Here is a 22,692-nt window from a genome sequence, read left to right as displayed (position 1 = left end):
GAGGAACTCAGGATATGAAAACACAAGGTACAGGCCCCAGAAAGCTGAGGTGCGTACATATCAAAGGAATGGCTTCAGTGAACCCAGACTCTTGCATCTTCCTATACATAGAAAAACACTAAATTACTTAACTTGAAATAATTGGTTTTCTTTAATTATTTTTTTAATTTAAATGAAAACCTGCCCTTCATTGCAAAACTCCTGTATAACCTGGCTCCCCCTGATCTCCTTAGAGCAGTTTTCTCAGAGCTACCAGAAACACTATCTCCCAGGCTGCAGTCCTCATTTTGCTAGTAAAACTTAACTTTCAATTCCCACGTTGTGCAAACTACTTTTTTCAGCACTTAACATCAGAACATTCTCTTCATGGATGACAAATCCTGGAACATAATCCACTTTTTTAGAGTGAGAATACCTTTAAATAATTAATCATTGTTGCTTAGTCATCTGACTTTTTTGCAGCCCGATGGACTATAGCCCGTCAGGTTCTTCTGACCATGAGATTTCTCAGGCAAGAATACTGGAACAGGTTACCATTTCCTTCCCCAGGGGATCTTCCCAACCCAAGGATCAAACCTTGTTCTCCAGAGTCTCCTGCATTGACAGGTGAGTTCTTTTCTGCTGAGCCACCAGGGAAGCTCAAAGCAATAAAATTAAGTAGAGATTAAACACAACTAAAAGACTTCCCAGATGGCTCAGCAATAAAGAATCTGCTTGCAAATGTAGGTTCAATCCCTGGGTCAGGAAGATCCCCTGGAAAAGGAAAAGGCAACCTGCTCCAGTAAATCTGCTCCTGGTAAATCCCATGCAAAGAGGAGGTTGGTAAGCTACAGTCTATGGGGTCACAAAGAGTCCAGCACAACTTAGCAACTAAACATCAACAACAAAGCATAACTAAAATCAGTCTTAAAAAACCAAGGGTAAAACTACAAATATCAATTTGTGTGTTAAAGGAAGAAGCTAAATAGAGTGCTTTATGTAGTTTTCTCTATATGTTTTTAAAAATTTAGTCATCAAAATTAAGGCATGTGTTTGCTTGAATTTTAAGTTTAATGTTACTTTCAGTTTGCACTACATCCAGATCCATATTCTTCCGAATCAAGAAAATCATTTTAAGAATTGTTTTCAGATTACTTTCACTAAACTGTGTCTCTTGGGTAGTATACCCAAACTTAGCTATTAAATGCAAAGAAAGTGATTGTACCAGACTCTGCATTTATCCACCCTACCTAATGAGAATTGGTGACTTCCCACCCATCTAATAATTGTTTCCAAGACAGTTGATTTTGCAAAATCTCTAAAATCCCCAACTAGAAAAGTCCCCTGACATAAATTGCTTCTGCCATGTTTTGGCTTTCTGAATGATGGAGAAATAGAAAAGGAGACCATATTGTGTTGAAGGAATGATACAGGTCACATGCCACAGGAGGAAATGCACTGGAGCAGAATAAAGAAAACTTGCACTTTATCCCCAGGTACCTCTATTTTGTTTTCTCAAAGTAAGCTGCAAAATTTCTCTGGGCCTCAAATTATTCTAGTATACAGGCTTTGTTTTGAGAGTTAAATGCAACAAAATATAACAAGATTCCTATTCTGAGAATTCCTATTCTGACTTCTATCCCCGACTTCCTTGTGTTTGAGGCATTTGATTTAGAACTAATTTTTTCCTCTCTCACAGTCTCATTATTTTTCTGTTAATCTGGCTACCTACATCCTCAATGATACATGGAAAGATGATTTTTTAAGTGAGGCAATGATTCACCAGGGGATTTTGAAGAATTTACTTTCTCCCTAGACTGTGGTCTATGTAAATGCAGGAATTCATATCAGATAGTCTATTGAGGACTTTCCCAGCCTAATAAGTCTATGATTCATGAGGGAAAGGGTCTCTGAACCTTGGAAACAGACTTAGAATTATATCTCATAGAGCCGAAGAAGTGAGAGTAGCACAGACGTCCCAGAATGTACCGTCAGCTTGTAGTTTCCAAATTGTGAAGGTTGCTCTTAATGCTCCATAATAACCATGTGTTCACAAAGCAGAGCATAAAGTAGTTATTAATATGGTCATGTGTGTAGGACTATTTCCTAAAATGGCTAATGTTCAGCATAAAAATTCTTCAGGCAGAAGCATCATATGTATTCCATGTGGTACATAAGAAGACAACTTTTCATAAATACCATTTGCATTCTGACATTTTTGAGTTTTTAACAAGAGCCTTTACAATGCAGGTGGAGAATTGACAGATTTTGTACATTTTAGCGCTTTTTCACAATGTGCAGCAGAATATAAGCTTTCAGATTTAAAATACGTTTTCTAGCTCATCCCACTGTGCAAATCAATACATTAAGCAAGCCTAGCAGAAAACCATAAGCAGGCAGATAGAAAAGCTGCAAGAGGATTTCCTATCAAATGTGATGGGAAATAAGATTTAAATATCAGTGTGCCCACCAGGGTATGACCCAAAAATTACAGCCCTGAAACAGAAAAAAATATCACTAAGCAAGGTCAACACAGACACACACTAGCTTGTGAACTTTGAAAGAACTCACTTAAAATCATTCAAATCAAAACATCCTTCATTAAGCATGCTTTCTTAAACATATTATACCAAAGTACATTGTTGATAAGCTGCTGCAACAAATAAACCCACAGAGAGTCCGTATTTCTTGCTCTTGCAATAGTCCAGACAGATGTTCCTGGCTGACATACAGCTCTCTGCTAAGCAAGAATAAAGAGTTCTAGGCTCTTTGCATCCAGGACCCATGGTCCACATTCTGTAGGTTGCTTTAGGTTATGTGGCAGAGAATGGAAAAGAGACGAAGAAGGTACATCTATTCAGATAAAGACCCCAGCACTAGGAGACTGGGATTAACACATACACTAGTACATGGCAACCCACTCCAGTACTCTTGCCTGGAAAATCCAGGGATGGGAGAGCCTGGTGGGCTGCCATCCATGGGATCGCTAGGAGTCGGACACAACTGAAGCAACTTAGCAGCAGCAGTATAAAAGAGATAGTATTAAATAGATATTCAACTTTGAATATTCATTGAAAGGACTGATGCTAAAGTGAAGTTCCAGTACTTTGGCCACCTAACGTAAAGAGATGACTCAGTGGAAAAGACCCTGATGCTGGGAAAGATTGAAGGCATGTGGAGAAGGGGAAGACAGAGGATGAGCTGGTTGGATGCCATCACCGACTCGATGGACATGAGTTCGAGCAAACTCTAGGAGACAGTGAAGGACAGGGAAGACTGGACTGCTGGAGCCCACAGGGCAGCAAAGAGTCAGACACAACTTAGTGACTGAACAATAACAACAACAAAATAGATTTTTTTAAAAAATGAGAACATACTGTATAGCACAGGGAACTTTACTTAATACACTGTGTGACCTGAAAAGGAAGGAGTCCAAAAGGGAGAGGATACATGTATATATATAATATATATATGTGACTGATTTATTTTTCTGTACAGTAGAAACTAGTATAACATTGTAAAACAAATACACTCCAATAAAAATTAGTTAAAAAAAAAAGAACCCAGCCTGGAAGCACAGTCTTTCCATTCTCATTGCATTATAAAGATCTCCAAGAATAGTCCTTTGATCAATTTTACTGCAAGGGAGATTGAAAACCATAGTCTTGCCAAGTGCCAGGAAGAAGGGGAGAAGGGATTCTGGTGTCCAAAAAACAATCACAGAAATAAGTGTGTGCAATAAACGTTGTACACATAAAATTCTAGCGGATACTAACATTCTAACACATTTAATTGTTTGAAAGATATTTTAACAGGAAACAAGGAATCTAGAGTATTTATGATACAAAGTAACAAAAGTATAAAGATAATTACAATCATTTTGCTGGCTCATGAAAATAAGTCATTGGTTTGAGAACACAGGTGGTAACAAATTTCAGGATGCTAATTTTGTGACATCGGGGTACCATTACCCAAATATGGTATCAATGGGAATTAAAATAATTCTGAGACTTAAAGAGAAAGTAGAGGAGAGTAAAAGAATTTTTTAAGATCTATATACAAGTCCCTTTACTAAAAATGTGAGTAATGTATACCTATGGCTGATGCATGTTGATGTATGGTGGAGAGGGAGTTGGTGATGGACAGGGAGGCCTGGCGTGCTGTGATTCTTGGGGTCGCAAAGAGTCGGACACGACTGAGCGACTGAACTGAACTGAATACAATATTTTAAAGCAATTATCCTCCAGTTAAAAATAGAATAAATATATTTCATTTTTTAAAATAAGAGACTAACCGTAACCTTCTCATATGCCAATTTCTCTTCTTTAAAAAGATACTTCCCAGATTTCTCTCTAACAGTTACTCTTAGAATAAACACACTTTAAAAGAAATAAAATGGAGAAAGTACTTTGAAATGTTATAGAGCTATAGTACATTTGCATAAAGAATTTTTAGAACACATTTTTTCTTGTATTGTTTATAAAATTCTAAGAAAAATTAGAATTATACAGTTATTAATTCAATATTTAAGCTATTTTTAAAATTTAACAAAATATTTTTATAATGGTTTCCTCATAATGAATGCTTCCATTTACAGTCTTTCCCAGATAACTAATGAAAAACAAAATATCTTACTATTTTTCATATTTATTTTACTACTTTGTAGGTCCTTTGAAAAAATAACATATTTTATTCCAGGTGGTAAAGCTGGAATTTTTTACAATATCATTTAAAAATTTTCTAATCTTAGACCTTTGTGTGTGTGTGTGTAATTTACAATTTACATATTTTTGACATTGTATTAACATATGGCATAATTATGAAACTGAAAACCTATAAATTTTAGTTGTCAACTTAAAAATGTAATTTAAATAAATTTATGTATTAAAGGTATAAAAAGTATTTTGTGCTTACTAAAAATTGAAATATTTTAATAATTTATTATATAGGAAAAATTTATTTTTATTCAGTAATATTTTAGAGCAATGTTATTAGTTTTGCCCGCTTTAACACTTTGAGATCCAACTATTTAAAGATATTCTCAGTTCAGCCAACTATTTAAAGGTAGCAGCAGCATAGTGGTTTTAATGTATATCAAAATGGAATAAGATATTTCATGAAGCTACAATATGCAATATGTACTTAGGTATGTATTCATTGCTAATGGTAATGGATCCATATTTTAATAATCATTTAATAATTTATAAATAATCATTTAATAGTTTAATAATTTAATAATAATAATCATTTAATAATTCTGAATTTTTATTGATTTATTGTAAGATCTGATCAGATCATTGTGGTGTTTTGTTTTGCTTCCTTAATGTCACAGTTGGGCTTACAAAGCACCTGCACTTGGTCTAAGCCAAGCTAATAACCCTGAAAATGTTTTTTCATTTTACTGGCATTTTATCTCGACCTTTCATCTACAGTTTGTTTGGAAGAGTCTTTTAATGCTTGTCCATTTGAGAAGGATTAATTAAGTTAAAACTAGATATTTCCACTCAAGGAGACACAGAGAAATTACACTTTGCTGCAATGCACTGAAAACAGATGTACTAGTGGAAGCAATTCTGTGGGGAGCTCTGTCTGAGACGTGGCGTATCCTGGTTACTCGGGGCATAGGACCACTAGGGGGCGCCAGAGGCAGTTCACAGAGAGTATTCATAAGGTTGTCTCCTACATATGTTAGATAAAAATAAGTAAAGAAAGCACACCACAATGGGTTATTTTTGCCCCGTCCTGAATGTATTCACCCTTGCTTGGAGATACTAACTGAGGACAGTGCATTTTAATTCACCTAATGAATCCAATACTTTGGCCACCTCATGCGACGTGGACAGGGAGGCCTGGCGTGCTGTGATTCATGCGGTCGCGGAGAGTCGGACACGACTGAGCGACTGAACTGAACTGAACTGAATGATATATATATGGATGTAAGAGTTGGACTGTAAAGAAAGTTGAACGCTGAAGAATTGATGCTTTTGGACTGTGGTGTTAAGAAGACTCTTGAGAGTCCCTTGGACTGCAAGGAGATCCAACCAGTCCATCCTAAAGGAGATCAGTCCTGGGTGTTCATTGGAAGGACTGATGTTGAAGCTGAAACTCCAATACTTTGGCCACCTGATGTGAAGAGCTGACTCATTTGAAAAGACCCTGATGCTGGGAAAGATTGAGGGCAGGAGGAGAAGAGGACAACAGAGGATAAGATGGCTGGATGGCATCACCGACTCAACAGACATGGGTTTGAGTGAACTCCAGGAGTTGGTGATGGACAGAGAGGCCTGGTGTGCTACAGTCCATGGGATCGCAAAGAGTCAGACACGACTGAGCGACTGAACTGAACTGAACTGAACCCCAGATATATGCAATCAGAAACTGCAGTTTTAAGATTCATTCAGTTCAGTTCAGTCGCTCAGTCGTGTCCGACTCTGCGACCCCATGAATCACAGCACGCCAGGCCTCCCTGTCCATCACCAACTCCCGGAGTTCACTCAAACTCATGTCCGTTGAGTCGGTGATGCCATCCAGCCATCTCATTCTCTGTCATCCCCTTCTCCTCCCGCCCCCAACCTTTCCCAGCATCAGAGTCTTTTCCAGTGAGTCAACTCTCCGCATGAGGTGGCCAAAGTATTATCTGGGGTAGGGACCAAGATTCTGCAAACCTACCTAGTTCCCAGGCGCTGCCCATGCTGTTGGTTCATAGCTCTCAAGTTAAGTTGCAAGAGCTTAGAACATAACTGTTTTAAAGATTAATTACAGATAACAAATCTATTGGGCAGTTCTATAGTGAACAAATCCTTAGTCTGGGATCTGTTTACATACACCTAAAACAAAAGAACCAGGGACAGAAAAATAAATAACCAGTGATAATACCTTAATCAGAATTTTCTTAAAGCATAGCTCCATTGCACCACTTCTAGATCTTTGGCCATGTTTTACACGATGTTCTGACAAGAAGCAAGATTTCATATTCTGTATAGAGTTCCTTAAGACTATAGATAAGCTCATCAGCAGTAAAGAAGGCAAAACTAGAACTATAGAAGGGTTCACAGACTCTTGGTCATCTAGTGCTTGCTTTCTTGTATTTATCAATGCAGGATGATAACAATCCTGATCCTAACAGTGATGTTGAAAGGATTATACAAGATTATAAGATCAATAATACTCCATGTGAATTGCCCCTAGCAATCTTCACATGCCAGTGTGTTTAGAGAATTTGTCATTGCTTATGCTTAAACCCAAGCTAGCTGGTAACTTCTCAGTTACTAGAGTGCCCAGAAGCACTCCAAAATATTTTAGCATAAATTGGGATTAGACATTGTGATGGAGAAGGGATGACTTCCCAAATATTTCATGAAATAGTTGAAAACAAAGAAATTCAAAGTAATCTTACATGCTTTTTTATATTCATATGAGAATGCATATAAAGATATATGCATTCTCAAATTAAGTGTTACTCACTCTGAATTTAGTGTGCTTGCTAAAAAAAATAGCCACACTTGTCAAAGAAATTCTTGATATTTACTGAAGAAGATGAGAGAAAAGAACTTGACAACTAACAGGGTAATTTTATTTTAAAGGTGTTTATAAGCCTAGAGCAGGGAGAATGGAATAAATATGTGTGCTTCATGAGTCTTGAAACAATGGAAACTTTTGATTTTTTTTCTTACCCTCAAAAAAGTTATTCAGGATTATATATATGAATAGTCAAAATCTAAGCATTTTCAACGGAGTGTTTTTATCACTCTGCAATCTCAAATTTCTTTATGATAAAAGCTTTTCATACGATATTTTAATAAAATCCCAACTAAATTATTTTAGTTTTTATTACAGGAGAGAAAACTAGCCAAGAAACTCTCTTTCTAAAATAACTAAATATGCATGCCATTTTCAAAAGAACTTTTAGTAACATATTCATCCCTAAGGTCTGTTTAAATGTTATGGAGTTTATACACATACAAGCCAATATGCATACCCTATTTTCTTGTTAAAAAATATAACATTTTAAAAAGGACAACTACTTCACAAAATGCTTCCTTCTGATGTTAGTAAAGAAACATTTGGCTTTATTCCCTGAATAACTGTTAGCAGCACTGTATATCCACTATTGTTAAATAATAATAAAGGTGCTAAATAAATTCCTGCTGAAATAAATCGTGTCAAACTTTAAGAACAAAAATGGATAGAGTGATCAGATTGATACTAAGCAATTCTCCTTCCAATTGGGCTTTCCAAATGGTGTTAGCAGTGAAGAACCTGCCTGCCAATGCAGGAGACGCAGGTTCCATCTCTGGGTCAGGAAGATCCCCTGGAGGAGGGCAATACTGGGCAATCCACTCCAGTATTCTTGCCTGGAGAATTCCATGGACAGAGGAGCCTGGCAGGCTACAGTCCATAGGCTCACACAGAGTTGGACATGACAAACAACTTAGCAAACATGCAATTCATCTTCTTATTATAATGATAAAAACATATAGATAGTTCCTTTTTCCAGAGTCTCATAAAAGTGAAACCTGTTAAAGCTTTCTAAATGTATGATGCCAACATGGGAAAAAGAAAGAAGATCTTTTGTTTATATATGTCGGGAGCTGTACAAATGTCAAAAAGGTACATATCTCATGTGATATCTTCCAAAAAAGCAGGCCAAAGGTAGAATTGTTTCATTTTATGGAGAATGAAGATGAGGTTCAGAGAAATTAAGTCATCATGTCAGTGTTAGAAAGTTGGTAAGCTGCAGCAGAGTATCTCACTGCAAAGCCCATGCTCTTTCATTGGTAAAACAAGACTGGATTTATCTGGTCCATGAGCAGAAAACATTAAGATGCATTTCATGAAGCAGTCACATCACTGGAGTTCTGTACAACTGAGTGGAAAAATACACATTATTGTTCATTTGCTAAGTCATATGCAAATCTGGGACCCCATGGACTACAGCACACCAGGCTTCCCTGTCCTTCGCCATCTCCCAGAGTTTGCTCAGACTCATGTCCACTGAGTCAGTGATGCCATCCAACCATCTCATCCTCTGTCACCCCCTTCACCTCCTGCCCTCAATCTTTCCCAGCATCAGGATCTTTTCCAAAGAGCTGTCTCTTTGCATCAGGTGGTCAAGACATTGGAGATTCAGCTTCAGCATTAGTTCTTTCAATGAATATTCAGGGTTGATTTCCTTTAGGAGTGACTTGTTTGATCTCCTTTCAGTCCAAGGGATTCTCAAATATACATTAGGTGCAGACAAATACTGTTTGATTCCACTTGCACGCGATACCTAGAATAGTCAAATTCATAGAGTCAGAGAGTATACTGGTAGATGCCAGGGGCTGATTGCGGGGGAAAGGGAGTTGGTGTTTAATGAGGACAGAGTTTCAGTTTAGGAAGGTGAAAAATTCAGGAGCTGGATAATGGTGAGAGTTGCACCACAGTGTGAATGTACTTAGTGCCACTGAACTGTACAGTTAAATATGGTTAAAATAGCATGTTTTACATTATATGCCTTTTACCACAGTAAAAATTTTTTTAAAGTATGGGTGTGGGGGTGCTCAGAGTCTATACTCAGAGTCCCTCCTCCTCATATAAGTACACGCAAACCCAAAATACCCAACACTGAAAAGAGAAAAATAAATTGTTTGAAATAAGATAAAATATTAAACCACAATACATGAAATCACCTGCTTATATTATAAAATGACACTACACCTGAGTTTGTACTGTAACTATAAAAATTAAATTGTTTTCATCCATTACTTCATCAAACAGAGTTTCTGCCCATTTCTATCTCTTCTCTAGCTGGGAACCTTATAATGGAAATTTTAGCATGTTTAATGTTGTCACAGAGGTCCCTGAAACTGCCTTAATGCTTTTCTTTTTCCTTTTTGGTGTTCTGCTTGGGCAATGTCTACTCTTTTGTCTTCCAAGTCACTTATGTGTTTTTCTGTATCACCTAATCTGCTGCTGTTTCCCTGTAGTGCATTTTTCATTTCAATTACTGTATTCTTCAATTCTGACTGGTTCTTTTTTTTATGCTTTCTAATACTTTTGTTTGTTTTATTTTGTTTTTAATTTTTTAGCCACGCTGCACGGCATGTGGGCTCTTTGTTCCCTGACCAGGGATCAAACCCATGACCCCCAAATTGGAAGCAGAGTCTTGACCACTGGACTGCCAGGGAAGCCCCTGTGTGTTTTTGTTTTGTTTTGTTATGTGCTTCACTTATATTTAATGATTGTTAATTCCATGGAGTTGCTTGTCTCTTTTAGATGTATATACATATTTTGTTATTATTAAGCTATTTGAAAGTAAGTTTCCCATATCTTGACACTTTGCCTAAATGCCCTGTATGTTTTAATTCTTTGTTGACCTTGTCATCAGGGTTCCTCCATTCTTTTCCTGAAGTCAATGAGCAACTTGATGACTGTTGCTTCAAACTCTCTTGGGTAAATTATTTATTTCCATTTCTTTAGGATTTTTCCCCCAAGGGTTTTATTTTATTCTTTCTATTGTAACATATTCCTGTCTTCTCAACCTAACAGGAAATAAAACCAAAATAAACTACATATATTATCTCAAGAAGATAATGTGGCTTTCATATTAACTTTGGCCTCCCAATCTCAGTGTGTTCATTTAGGATGTGTGGGTGAACATTATACCGCATGGAAGAGAGAAAAATGGGTTAGATGTGTTCCCAGTGGTTTGCTATTGAAGCCAGAATTGAGTAAATATCACAAATCAACTAAATAATTCATCCAAATAAGTCTAAGTTGAATAATTTTGTATCTTATCCTAAGGAATAAACTGCAATGACTCGTATAATCTCAGTTTCTCAAAATAATAAGCATAAGTATGACTGGCTGAAACGTCCTTTTTGTGGACCATCAATACCTTCAGGGGAGTACAAGGCTGTGCACATCCATTTATGTCTTCATCACTGCATCCTTACACAATACAAAATAGAAAATCAGTATCTAAGGTCAAATACAAGCTTCCCAGGTGGCTCAGTGGATAAAGAATCTGCTTGGGGTCGCAAAGAGTCAGACACGACTGAGCGACTGAACTGAACTGAACTGAACTGCAATGCAGGAGACACAGGAGATGCGGGTTCGATCTCTGGGTCAGGAAGATCCCCTGGAAGAGGGACCCATGGCAACCCACTCCAGTATTCTTGTCTGAAGAATCCCATGAACAGAGGAGCCTGGTGGGCTAGAGTCCATAGGGTGGCAAAGAGACACAACGGAAGCAACTGAGCAAGGTAAAATACAGTTGTCAAGTGGCCTCCATGGGTCTTTACAGAAGGTTATGAAGACCAAATGAGAGTCAGAATTCACTTCCTTTGCTTGTTTCTTTTTCCTCTTAGTGTAGCTGGAAGGCTGAGTGGGACCTGGGAAAGTTCAAGAATAATGCTACTCTTGTAAATTCAAGAGCAGCCTTGACAGAGTTGGGCAAAGTGATCCTCAGCACTCACATAAGAGGCTGGGCTGCTCAGCTAGGGCTTCAGTGCTGAAGCACTGACTCCAAAGAGGCCTCTTTGTGCAAAGGTAATGGTCAAGCATTCTTAACCTGACTCTGAGTTCAAGAAACAAGGCAAATCTGTATAGGAACTGGTTCCATTCTTTGGTTACAGTGAAGCACTGCTATTAAAAATTAATCAAGAGAAGAAACAATATCCCTTCTGTGTAGCATGTATCAGGTTTAGATTCCCAAATAAATCTATCTTTTTATGTCTTTCTTCCCATCTTTCCCTCCTTAAGTCATTGATTTCATATATACCGTATTATCTAAGTTGGTTAACTCTGAAACTGAAAGGACTTTCTTTAAAAAATAAAAATAAATAAACTCACCCCTTTGCATCTCCTGCTACTTAGCTCTGCCCACTGCCCACTGTCCCTCTCCTTGCTGATGTCCACCACCAACTTCTGTTCACAGCTGTCCCATGCATACCAGGTTACATCCTATGGCATTAACACTTTGAGTTTGCTTCACCAAAATCCCTTAATCTCTTTGTCTCTGAAGACATTTTCCTTCCTCCAAAGACTCTGTCTTTCTTCAAATTAACTCACCTACAGCTATGATCATACTCTGTTAACCCATAGCTACTCTGACTGAAAAATTAATAAACCAATGCTCCTGCATTTTACCACAAAGCTGTGTCATTCTGGACTCATTGGTACATGAATAAAATCATTTCAAGATAGGACAGATGTGTGTTTTTCTCAATGCCAGTGAGAAGATCCACTTGTTTGAAGCAGGCTGAATGTACAAGAGAAGAAAGATAACTGTTGATGGACTAAGAATCTTGTGTGTCAATACCTCTAACATCTCTTAGTCCATCAGACCTTCCCTTTCATCACTTCAAGCTTCACCTTAGAGTCCAGGAGGCACCATTTTAGTAGCATTCTTTCCTACATCATAAAATCCTTTCCCCCTTTGCCTTTTCTTGAACTCAGAAAAACCCCATTCTGGTTGGTCTCATCTGTTTCCTTTCATTTTGCCTGTGTTCGGTATAAGAGGGTATCAAAAACCTATCCTTCCCCTTTGTGCTTTGAACTCTGTCTTTTCCCATCTTCTCTTGTATATTCAACCTCTCCCACTGGCTTTTAAACATGCCCACGTTTCTTTCCTCTTACAAAGAAACTCTCACTTAAATTTTTCCTCCACTATTCCTGCGTCTCTCTCCTACCCTTCACAGATAAACTTCTTAAAAAACGTGTCTTCACCTACTGATTCCATTTTCTCATCTGCCTCACTCTCCACCCACTCTAATATGACTTCCATCCCCATCAATCAACAAAATGTCACTCTCCAAGGTCACCAATATTTCCATTTTCATAAATGCCATGGGTATTTGGGGGTAACATTTAGCACAACTTATTTATTTCATTCTCAAATATCTTTTTCTCACTTTGAGTTTCTGTGCCTCCCCAGGGACCTGTCTTGTTTGATTTTCTTGAATTATCCTTCCCTGCCCTGGCCATTAATGTATTTCCTTAGACGGCTTATCAGGCTCTTTTCTTCTCCCTCACAACTCTCTCCGTAGGCATTTCATCCATGCATATAATTAAAATCACTCAATGTGGGCCTATGTCAATCAAATTTATGCTACATTTAATCAAGATGCTTATTTTCCACATTTTAACATCTTTGAAATGAAACTGGGTCTTGCAGTTCATGACATGCCACAGTGGTGGCTGTATTTTTCTCAGTGGCATATAAAATAATGGTGCAATTTTAAACTGGTGGTGTGTCAGACTCAACGAAATAAAGTCATTCCTTGAAACATCAGACCCATATATCTTGTTATTATTTCCATGTGCATGCTTGAGACACCAGGACAGCAGTCACAATTTCAGGGGGCAATGTTTGAATTGAAAAGTACATGAATGGCACCTTCTGGAGTTACAGAACACAGCGATCTTGGCAAATGTACTTCAAAGTCAACACATTCAAAACTGAACTCAAGATCTCCACAAATCCCCACCTCCCCTGAAATCTACCCCTATTCTTGTGTTCACTATTTCAGTATTCTTTATCATTGCCCATCCAGTCATGTGCACGCCAGAACCCTAAATATCAAACTTGCATTTCCCTTTCCCATATCCTGTAAAATCTAGTTCTCAAGTTCTACTGATTTTTCCAGATCTGTCCACCTCTTTGTATTTCTTTCAGTATCTCCCTAGTCCCAGAGATCAGCATGATACTGAGACTCCATAAGAGTCCTCTAACTGCTCTGACGACATCCATTCTTGCCCTGTTTCCCATCTTTTCTCCATCTGATAGCATAATCCTTTCAAAATAAACATGACAATGTCACATTCAAGTTTAAAACTCTTTGGTGTACCTATTGCTGCCTTGCCAGTATTCTCCCAGTCTGGATCTTCTGGAAGGTTCCACATTTTCTGATCCCCTCCCATGGCTCTTGACCCCTGTATGTGGGTCAAAAAGCAACAGTTAGAGCCCTGTATGGAACAACTAATTGGTTCAAGATTGAGAAAGGAGTACGACAGTGCTGTCTGCTGTCACCCTGTTTGTTTAACCTATATGCTGAGTACATTATGAAAAATGACAGGCTGAATGAGTTACAAGTGGGATTCAAGATGGGTGGGAGAAGCATCAACAATCTTAGCTATGTGGGTGATACCCCTCTAATGGCAGAAAGCAAAGAGGAACTAAAGATCCTTTTGGTGAGGGAGGAGAGTGAAAGAGCCAGCTTAACACTAAATAGTAAGAAAAACTAAGGTCATGTCATCCACCCCCATTACTGCACAGCAGACGGAAGGAGAAAAGGTGGAAGTAGTGACAGATTTCCTCTTCTTGAGCTCCAAAATCACTGCGGATGGTGACTGCAGCCATGAAGTCAGAAGACGACTGCTTCTTGGCAGGAAATCAATGACAAACCTAGACAGTGTGTTGCTTAGCAGAGACATTACTCTGCTAACAAACGTCCGCATTGTCAAGGCTATGATCTTCCCAGTGGTCACATACAGTTGTGACAGCTGGACCGTAAAGAAGGCAGACCACCAAAGAATTGATGCCTTCTAACTGTGGTACTGGAGAAAACCCCTGAAAGTCCCTTGGACAACAAGGAGATCGAATCAGTCCATTTTAAGGGAGATTGGCCCTGAATATTCACTGGAAGGACTGATGCTGAAGCAGAAGCCCACTTATTTTGATCATCTGATGTGAACAGACAACTCTTTGGAAAAGAGCCTGAATATGGGAAAGACTGAGGGCAGAAGGAGAAGAGGGTGTCAGAGGATGAGGTGGCTGACAGCATCACCAATACAATGAGCATGAACTTAGGCAAACTCCAGGAGATGCTGAGAGACAAGGAGGTCTGGCGTGCTGCAGTGCATGGGATCACAAAGCGTCAAACACAGCTGGACAGCTGAACAACAGCAACAACAACACATGGCTCAAGTTCATGTGTACACAATGCTTCCACAGTCCCTAAGCTCCAGTACAGTGGGTTTCCTTTAGGTCCCTAAGGACACACTCCTTCTTACCACAGATGCGTTTCTCTCTGCCTGAAATGCTCTCCATATTCTCCTCCCACTTTATCTAGTTGACCCTCCTCAGCCTTCAGATCTCTGTCTAAACAGTGTTCTTTCTGGGAGTCCTTCTTTGACCTAAACCACATCATCTCCATTCATCACATGCTTTTCTTTTCATTTTAAATTTTATATTTTATTAATATATTTATTATTGATGGTGATATAAATAAGGTTTGCTAAATTCTTGGCTCCATGACAACAATGCCTGTTTTCTTATTTTTATAGCCCCAGTTTTCAGCAGAGTTCTTGGGATAGAGTAGGTGCTAAAGAAATTCTTTTTAAATGAATATTTACCAAAACAGGGTCAGATCAGATGATGTCCAAGGATGTCCCTTCCCCCCATATGGGTGATTCCAAGATACAGGTTTTTATTTAATATTATTATTGTGTTTATTGAGTGTTTTAGGCTTTCATGTCAACAGTATTTTTTTAAATTAATTTTCTTATTCATTCTGGGTTTTGATTTTTTCTTCTTTGGTTGTACCTCATAGCTTACAGAATCTTAGTTCCCTAACCAGGCACTGAACTCTGGGCCACTGCGGTGAAAGTGTCAACTCCTAACCACGGTACTGGGAGTTCCTCTTATCCAGTTTATTTAATGTTGTGTGTTTATTTTTATTTAAAGGGTGTTTGTTTTCTTAAGTGTTCCATTTCTACATTATTATAAAAAAAATTTTATCAGTTCTATTTGTTTGCCATTAGTTTTTCCTACATTGTTATTTTTTACCTTTTTAAAGGAATATTTTGCCTTTAATAATAGTTAAGGTGATCTTCTGTGTCAGGAATTTAATATTTTGGTGATGACTAGCAAGTATTACTCTGCTATTTCTACACCTCTAGGTCTGTATTTCAATTAGTATAATATGCTCATTAAATTAGGACATCTATTATGGTGCCAGCACTCACATAATAGACAGAAAAATGTCTCATAGGGTCAATTGAAATCATTGCATTAAATTAACTTCATAGCCTTTTATAAGAGGGTCTTAGTAGATACTGTTATAAACAAAGATAGGGCACAAATTGAAATGGGGTTTTTATGTTTCACATGCTCTGAGTAGATTTTCAATTGACAAATCTTTGTAGAAGGCAACTGAGCTCTCAAAATGTACCTTATTTGTGTATCCAAAAAAACACTTACCAATTTACACAATATTAAGGATTGTGCTTGTTTACCTGGTTCAGTGTATAAGATATAGGAACAAGTCTATTTTACCTGAGGATCTGAAATGTTCTCTACGTCTCTTGGGTGAAAATAAAAGGCCTCTATTTTGCCTTTCAGGAATATTCTAACTCTGTATGATTCAGCTCCTGCTCGAGGCAACTGAGCGGCTCCTACTCCTACACTGATCAGCGCAGTGTGCCCTTCACTGGTCAGCTCACTTGTTGTTGCTGTGGTTTAGTTGCTAAGTCATGTCTGACTCTTTTGTGACTCCGTGGACTGTAGCCCACCAGGCTCCTCTGTCCATGTTATTTCCCAGGCAATGAGCAGGTCTCCATTTCCCCAATGTAGACCCGAGTCTCCTACATTTGCAGGCGGATTCTTTACTACCGAGCCAACTGGGAAGCCTGGTTAGCTCACTGGCCAAGCTGTAATAACAGAATTAAAAGGAATCAATGATGGTTAGTACCACTTTTATTGTAGCTCTGGCCCTACCGTCTTCCTAAATGTGTGGACTTGAGCAAGCCACGTGCCTTCTTATCCCTTGTTTTCCCAACTTTGAAATCTTCCCAGGCTCAATTAACCATTAAGAATATTTGATATATAAATATAAAAAGCAGTTGTGAAGTAAAGGCATTATGCAAAGAGGAGACTTCACTTGTGAACAACCTGCATTTTCAGGCCCCAGCTATTTGAGCTCTTACTAGCGTGTACCTGTCCACTGAGATATTACCCTCAATTCATTAACTTTCCCCAGAGCACTTCTCTGGTCATATAGCTTTCAATGATGTTCTGTGATCTAACAAATGCACTCAATCAAATCCTTCAGTCCAATAATCCGTGTTCCTACCATACCCCATTCATATGTATTTTGAGGCTGACAAAGTCATTGATGCAATGGGTGCAGAAAATCAATCATTAGTGCTGAGTGGAGAGGAACTTGAGATTGTCTTAATAAATATTTAATTTACTGTCTTAATATTTCCCCATTTTGATGGCTTTTGCTCATATTTTTCTGGCTACATTTCCAGTGAGTAGGACCTGGAAAGATGTCCAGAGGATACGGTGAAAGATTATCAGAGAGTGAAAAACAAAACAATACTCTGTGAGGGTTTTATTTTTTCATTCTTATCACCATGATATAGTCTTACTATTTAACCTAAAAATACTCCTGTAAAGCTTATTGCATTGTGTGTGCTAGGTTGCTTCAGTCATGTCTGACTCTGCAACCCCAAGGACTGTAGCATGCCAGGCTCCTCTGTGCATGGGATTCTCCAGGTGAGAATACGGAATGGATTGCCATGCCCTCCTCCAGGGGAGTCTCTCCAATCTAGGGATTGAACCTAGGTCTCTTATGTCTCCTGTATTGGCAGATAGGTTCTTTACCACTAGCACAACCTGGGAAACCCAAAGCTTATTAAGCTGAGACAATTGAAGTCAAAATTTGGCAACCAAGGAAACTAACCTAAATGACCAGTGAGAAGAGAAAAAAAATGAGCATCAGGACCTCCTGAGTCCATAGGCTCAGAGATGGACGGTTCCTTGGGGTGATGCACTTAGGAGAGTATCCTGAGCTCTCATTTGAAGGCCAAAAGCAGGAGAAAGAACCCATGTTCCACCAGACAGGAACCCCTAAGCACAAACAGCACACAGTTCCTCCACCGGGGCTAGGAAACACCTCCTCTCGCCTGCGTTATAGGGAGGCAGGATTCACCAAGCAAACAGAGGACGGTCATCAATAGCATTTCCGTCATCTGATGTTCCTCGTGCTAAATGTCCAAGATATCCATTAGCATAACTTATTCTTTAACACTGATATAGAACCTCACAAGCCATCAACCTTGCCCCTCCTTGAAATAACGTCTTCACTCATCTTCCTCACAAAATGTATTAAAGACCTGATAACGTGTCAAATACTATGCAAGGCTCTGAAGATATGGTTACGAGTAAGGTTCTTAAAAAAGACATATATTCTGCCACTCCATACGAATGAAATTCCGCACTAATATGTACATTCAAAATGAATCCTTTGTCCAAAAATAAGAACTCCAAATTTTAATGCAATTAGCAGAGTGACTAAGTCATTACATTTTGGCACTTGACCCTTTGACTAATATTAGAAAATGTCAAAGCTAAAAATAACTATAGATGGGTGACATGCAGAAGATAACCAGAGGGAGTTTTAAAAGGAGGAGCAGGAACTAGGGACTTTCCACGAAACCGTCAGATAAAGGTGGCCACATAGTATAGGATTCCATTTATATGACATTTTCGAAATGACAAAATAATAGAGATGGAAAACAAATTGATAATTCTCAAGGTTAGAAAGGAGAGCAGTTATAAGGACTATAAAGGGATAGCATAAGGGAGATTTTTGGTACTGGACTAGTCCTTTAATCTTAATTGCGATTGGTTTTACACATAAAATAAAATGGCACCGTATATACATACTGCACTATGTCAGATTCCTGGGTTTGATATTGTTCTGCAGTTACATAAAATGTAACCATTGAGAAAACTGGCTAAAGGGGACATGTGATCTCTCTATACTTACTATCTTTGCAAGTTCTATGAATTTATAATTTTTTCAAAATTAAAAGTCAAAAAAAAGAAAGAGAAAGACAGCAAACACTAGGGACTTTCCATGAAAGTATCAGTTAGAATATTTGTATAGAAACCAAATCTACTTTCGATTGTAACCAGAGGGGGCTTTTAGAAATTTAGGCACATGAGTAGTAGGTCTCTATCTCTTCAGCAGTGATCAGGGACGAATAATTGCATTCACAAGGGATCTCCCACTCAACTAGTTGGTATTTTATTCTTGTGATTTGATAAAATGAGACCAGAAATCATGTTTAGAGACAAAGCCAAAAGCTTGAAATCAGCCACCTAATATCTAACTGAAGATTGCTTCGCTTCTAATTTCTATCACACAGTTTCTGGTTATTACCTCAAGAAAAATGAGAACTATCTCAATTAAAAAATTCAAAAACTTTTCCTCAGAAATTGTTAAAAGTAGTATCATTAGAATCATACAAATTAGAACCGACACAAGTAGTTTAAGCTATGCAGCAACTTTTCATGCTAAAGGACAAAAGTACCTCTTTGAGCCTTTCTTGCCATCAGTTTCTGGCTCTATTATTTCTGTTGAGGTAAAATCATCTACATAAAGTCATTACCCAGGCCTCCTGTGTATAAGGATAATGGAAAGAGCTTCCAGACTTTGCGAACACATTATGTTCCGAAAGAATATGAACATTCTATGTAAGTTCCTAATGGGAACATTTCTAAAACACTAAAACAATTACCCAACATGACTCTCTACTCATAATTGCAGCAAATTTTATAAAAGTATAGATTTGAGGAGGTATTATTATCTACTGTTATTTGTTTTCTTAAGGTATCAGGTATTCTGATTCACTTTAAATATATATCAAGATAGATTGTGTCTACATTTCATGTGTATCTATGATTCGAAGATCAAAAGGGCTGCTGCTGCTGCTGCTAAGTCACTTCAGTCGTGTCCGACTCTGTGTGACCCCATAGATGGCAGCCCACCAGGCTCCCCCATCCCTGGGATTCTCCAGGCAAGAACACTGGAGTGGGTTGCCATTTCCTTCTCCAATGTGTGAAAGTGAAAAGTGAAAGTGAAGTCGCTCAGTCATGTCTGAGGATAAAATGTCTAGTCCAACCCAAAAAATACTTACACCTGCAACAATTCAATTAAAACTAATCATACATTTGATTTTATCCTGAAGTTTGTTAGTACAATTCAGGACTACAGGATGTGTTCTGTGGAGCAATTTTTATAAACCATGGCTCTTCCAACCCAACCTGTAATAGTTTCCATGAGTGAAAATTCAGAGGAGACAAAAAAGAAAGGCAATGTCTCCAGATTCCTTTTTTAAAAAATTGGAGGCTAATTACTTTACAATATTGTATTGGTTTTGCCATACATTGACATGAATCTGCCCCGGGTGTACATGTGTTCCCCATCTTGAACCCCCCTCCCACCTCCCTCCCCATCCCATCCCTCTGGTTCATCCCCGTGCACCAGCCTCGAGCATCCTGTATCATGCATTGAACCTGGACTGGCGATTCATTTAACATATAATATACATGTTTCAATGCCATTCTCCCAAATCATCCCGCCCTCGCCCTCTCCCACAGAGTACAAAAGACTGTTCTATACATCTGTGTCTCTTTTGCTGTCTCATATACAGGGTTATTGTTATCATCTTTCTAAATTCCATACATATGTGTTAGTATACTGTATTGGTATTTTTCTTTCTGGCTTACTTCACTCTGTATAATAGACTCCAGTTTCATCCACCTCATTAGAACTGGTTCAAATGTATTCTTTTTAATGGCTGAGTAATACTCCATTGTGTATATGTAACACAGTTTTCTTATCCATTCATCTGCAGATGGACATCTAGGTTGCTTCCATGTCCTGGCTATTATAAACAGTGCTGCGATGAACATTGGAGTACATGTGTCTCTTTCAATTCTGGTTTCCTTGGTGTGTATGCCCAGCAGTGGTATTGCTGGGTCATATGGCAGTTCTATTTCCAGTTTTTTAAGGAATCTCCACACTGTTCTCCTTAGTGGCTGTACTAGTTTGTATTCCCACCAACAGTGTAAGAGGGTTCCCTTTTCTCCACACCCTCTCCAGCATTTATTGCTTGCAGACTTTTGGAAAGCAGACATTCTGACTGGCGTGAAATGGTACCTCACGGTGGTTTTGATTTGCATTTCTCTGATTATGAGTGACGTTGAGCATCTTTTCATGTGTTTGTTAGCCATCTGTATGTCTTCTTTGGAGAAATATCTGTTTAATTCTTTGGCCCATTTTTGATTGGGTCGTTTATAAAGACAGAAATATAGATCAATGGAACAAAATAGAAAGTCCAGAGATAAATCCACGTACCTATGGACACCTTATCTTTGACAAAGGAGGCAAGAATATTCAATGGAGAAAAGGCAATCTCTTTAACAAGTGGTGCTGAGAAAACTGGTCAACCACTTGTAAAAGAATGAAACTAGAACACTCCCTAACACCATACACAAAAATAAACTCAAAATGGATTAAAGATCTATAAGTAAGACCAGAAATTATAAAACTCCTAGAGGAAAACATAGGCAAAACACTCTCCAACATAAATCACAGCAGGATCCTCCATGACCCACCTCCCAGAATATTGGAAATAAAAGCAAAAATAAACAAATGGGACCTAATTAAAATCAAAAGCTTCTGCACAGCAAAAGAAAGTATAAGCAAGGTGAAAAGACAGCCTTCAGAATGGGAGAAAATAATAGCAAATAAAGCAACTGACAAAGAATTAATCTCAAAAATATACAAGCAACTCCTGCAGCTCAATCCCAGAAAAATAAATGATCCAGATTCTAATTATTTCAGTCATGTGGGGTCAGAGTCAGGGAAAGAGCAGTGGAAGGTTTCATTAGGCCTCAGGACCAAGCCAGCATATTTACAAAACATTTTGTATTTTGATAAGAAAAAAAAAAAATACACCTCCTCATCATATCATTCTGTTATCTATGGCTCTAATAGGCTGCTGCTGCTGCTGCTGCTAAGTCACTTCAGTCGTGTCCAACTCTGTGTGACCCCATATATGGCAGCCCACCAGGCTCCCCATCCCTGGGATTCTCCAGGCAAGAACACTGGAGTGGGTTGCCATTTCCTTCTCCAATGTGTGAAAATGAAAAGTGAAAGTGAAGTCACTCAGTCGTGTCTGTCCCTTAACGACCCCATGGACTGCAGCCCACCAGGCTCCTCCATCCATGGGATTTTCCAGGCAAGAGTACTGGAGTGGCTTGCCATTGCCTTCTCCATCTGATAGGCTAGAATCGTTCAAAAATGGAAGTGGTACTCAATTCTAGAGGTAGCAGTTCCCAAACCCAACAACATTCATCTCGAGTACAACAAAATGGGGACATAAAACATGTCAATATTTTGGGACTTCGCTGGCAGTCCAGTGGTTAAGACTCCAAGCTTCCACTGTAAGCTCTGTCACTCAGTCCTATCCGACTTTTTGAGACTGCATGGACTACAGCACGCCAGGCTTCCCTGTCCATCACCAGCTCCCAGAGCTTACTTAAACTCATGTCCATCGAGTTGGTGATGCCATCCAACCATCTCATCCCTGTCATCCCCTTCTCCTCCCACCTTCAATCTTTCCCAGCATCAGGATCTTTTCCAAGGAGTCAGTTCTTCACATCAGGTGGCCAAAGTATTGGAGTTTCAGCTTCAGCCTCCGTCCTTCCAATGAATATTCTGGACTGATTTCCTTTAGGATTACTGGTTGGATCTCCTTGCAGTCCAAGAGAGTCTCAAGAGTCTTCTCCAACACCACAATTCAAAAGCATCTATTCTTTGGTGCTCAGTTTTCTTGGTCCAACTCTTATATCCATACATGACCACTGGAAAAACCATAACTTTGACTATACAGACCTTTCTTGGCAAAGTAATGTCTCTGCTTTTTAAT

Source organism: Moschus berezovskii, chromosome 1, assembly GCF_049115385.1.
Source record: "Moschus berezovskii isolate FMDL1 chromosome 1, NW_MosBer_1.0, whole genome shotgun sequence".
Classification (NCBI taxonomy): Eukaryota; Metazoa; Chordata; class Mammalia; order Artiodactyla; family Moschidae; genus Moschus; species Moschus berezovskii.
The sequence above is the reverse complement of the archived record's forward strand: the minus strand, read 5'-3'. Positions refer to the sequence as shown.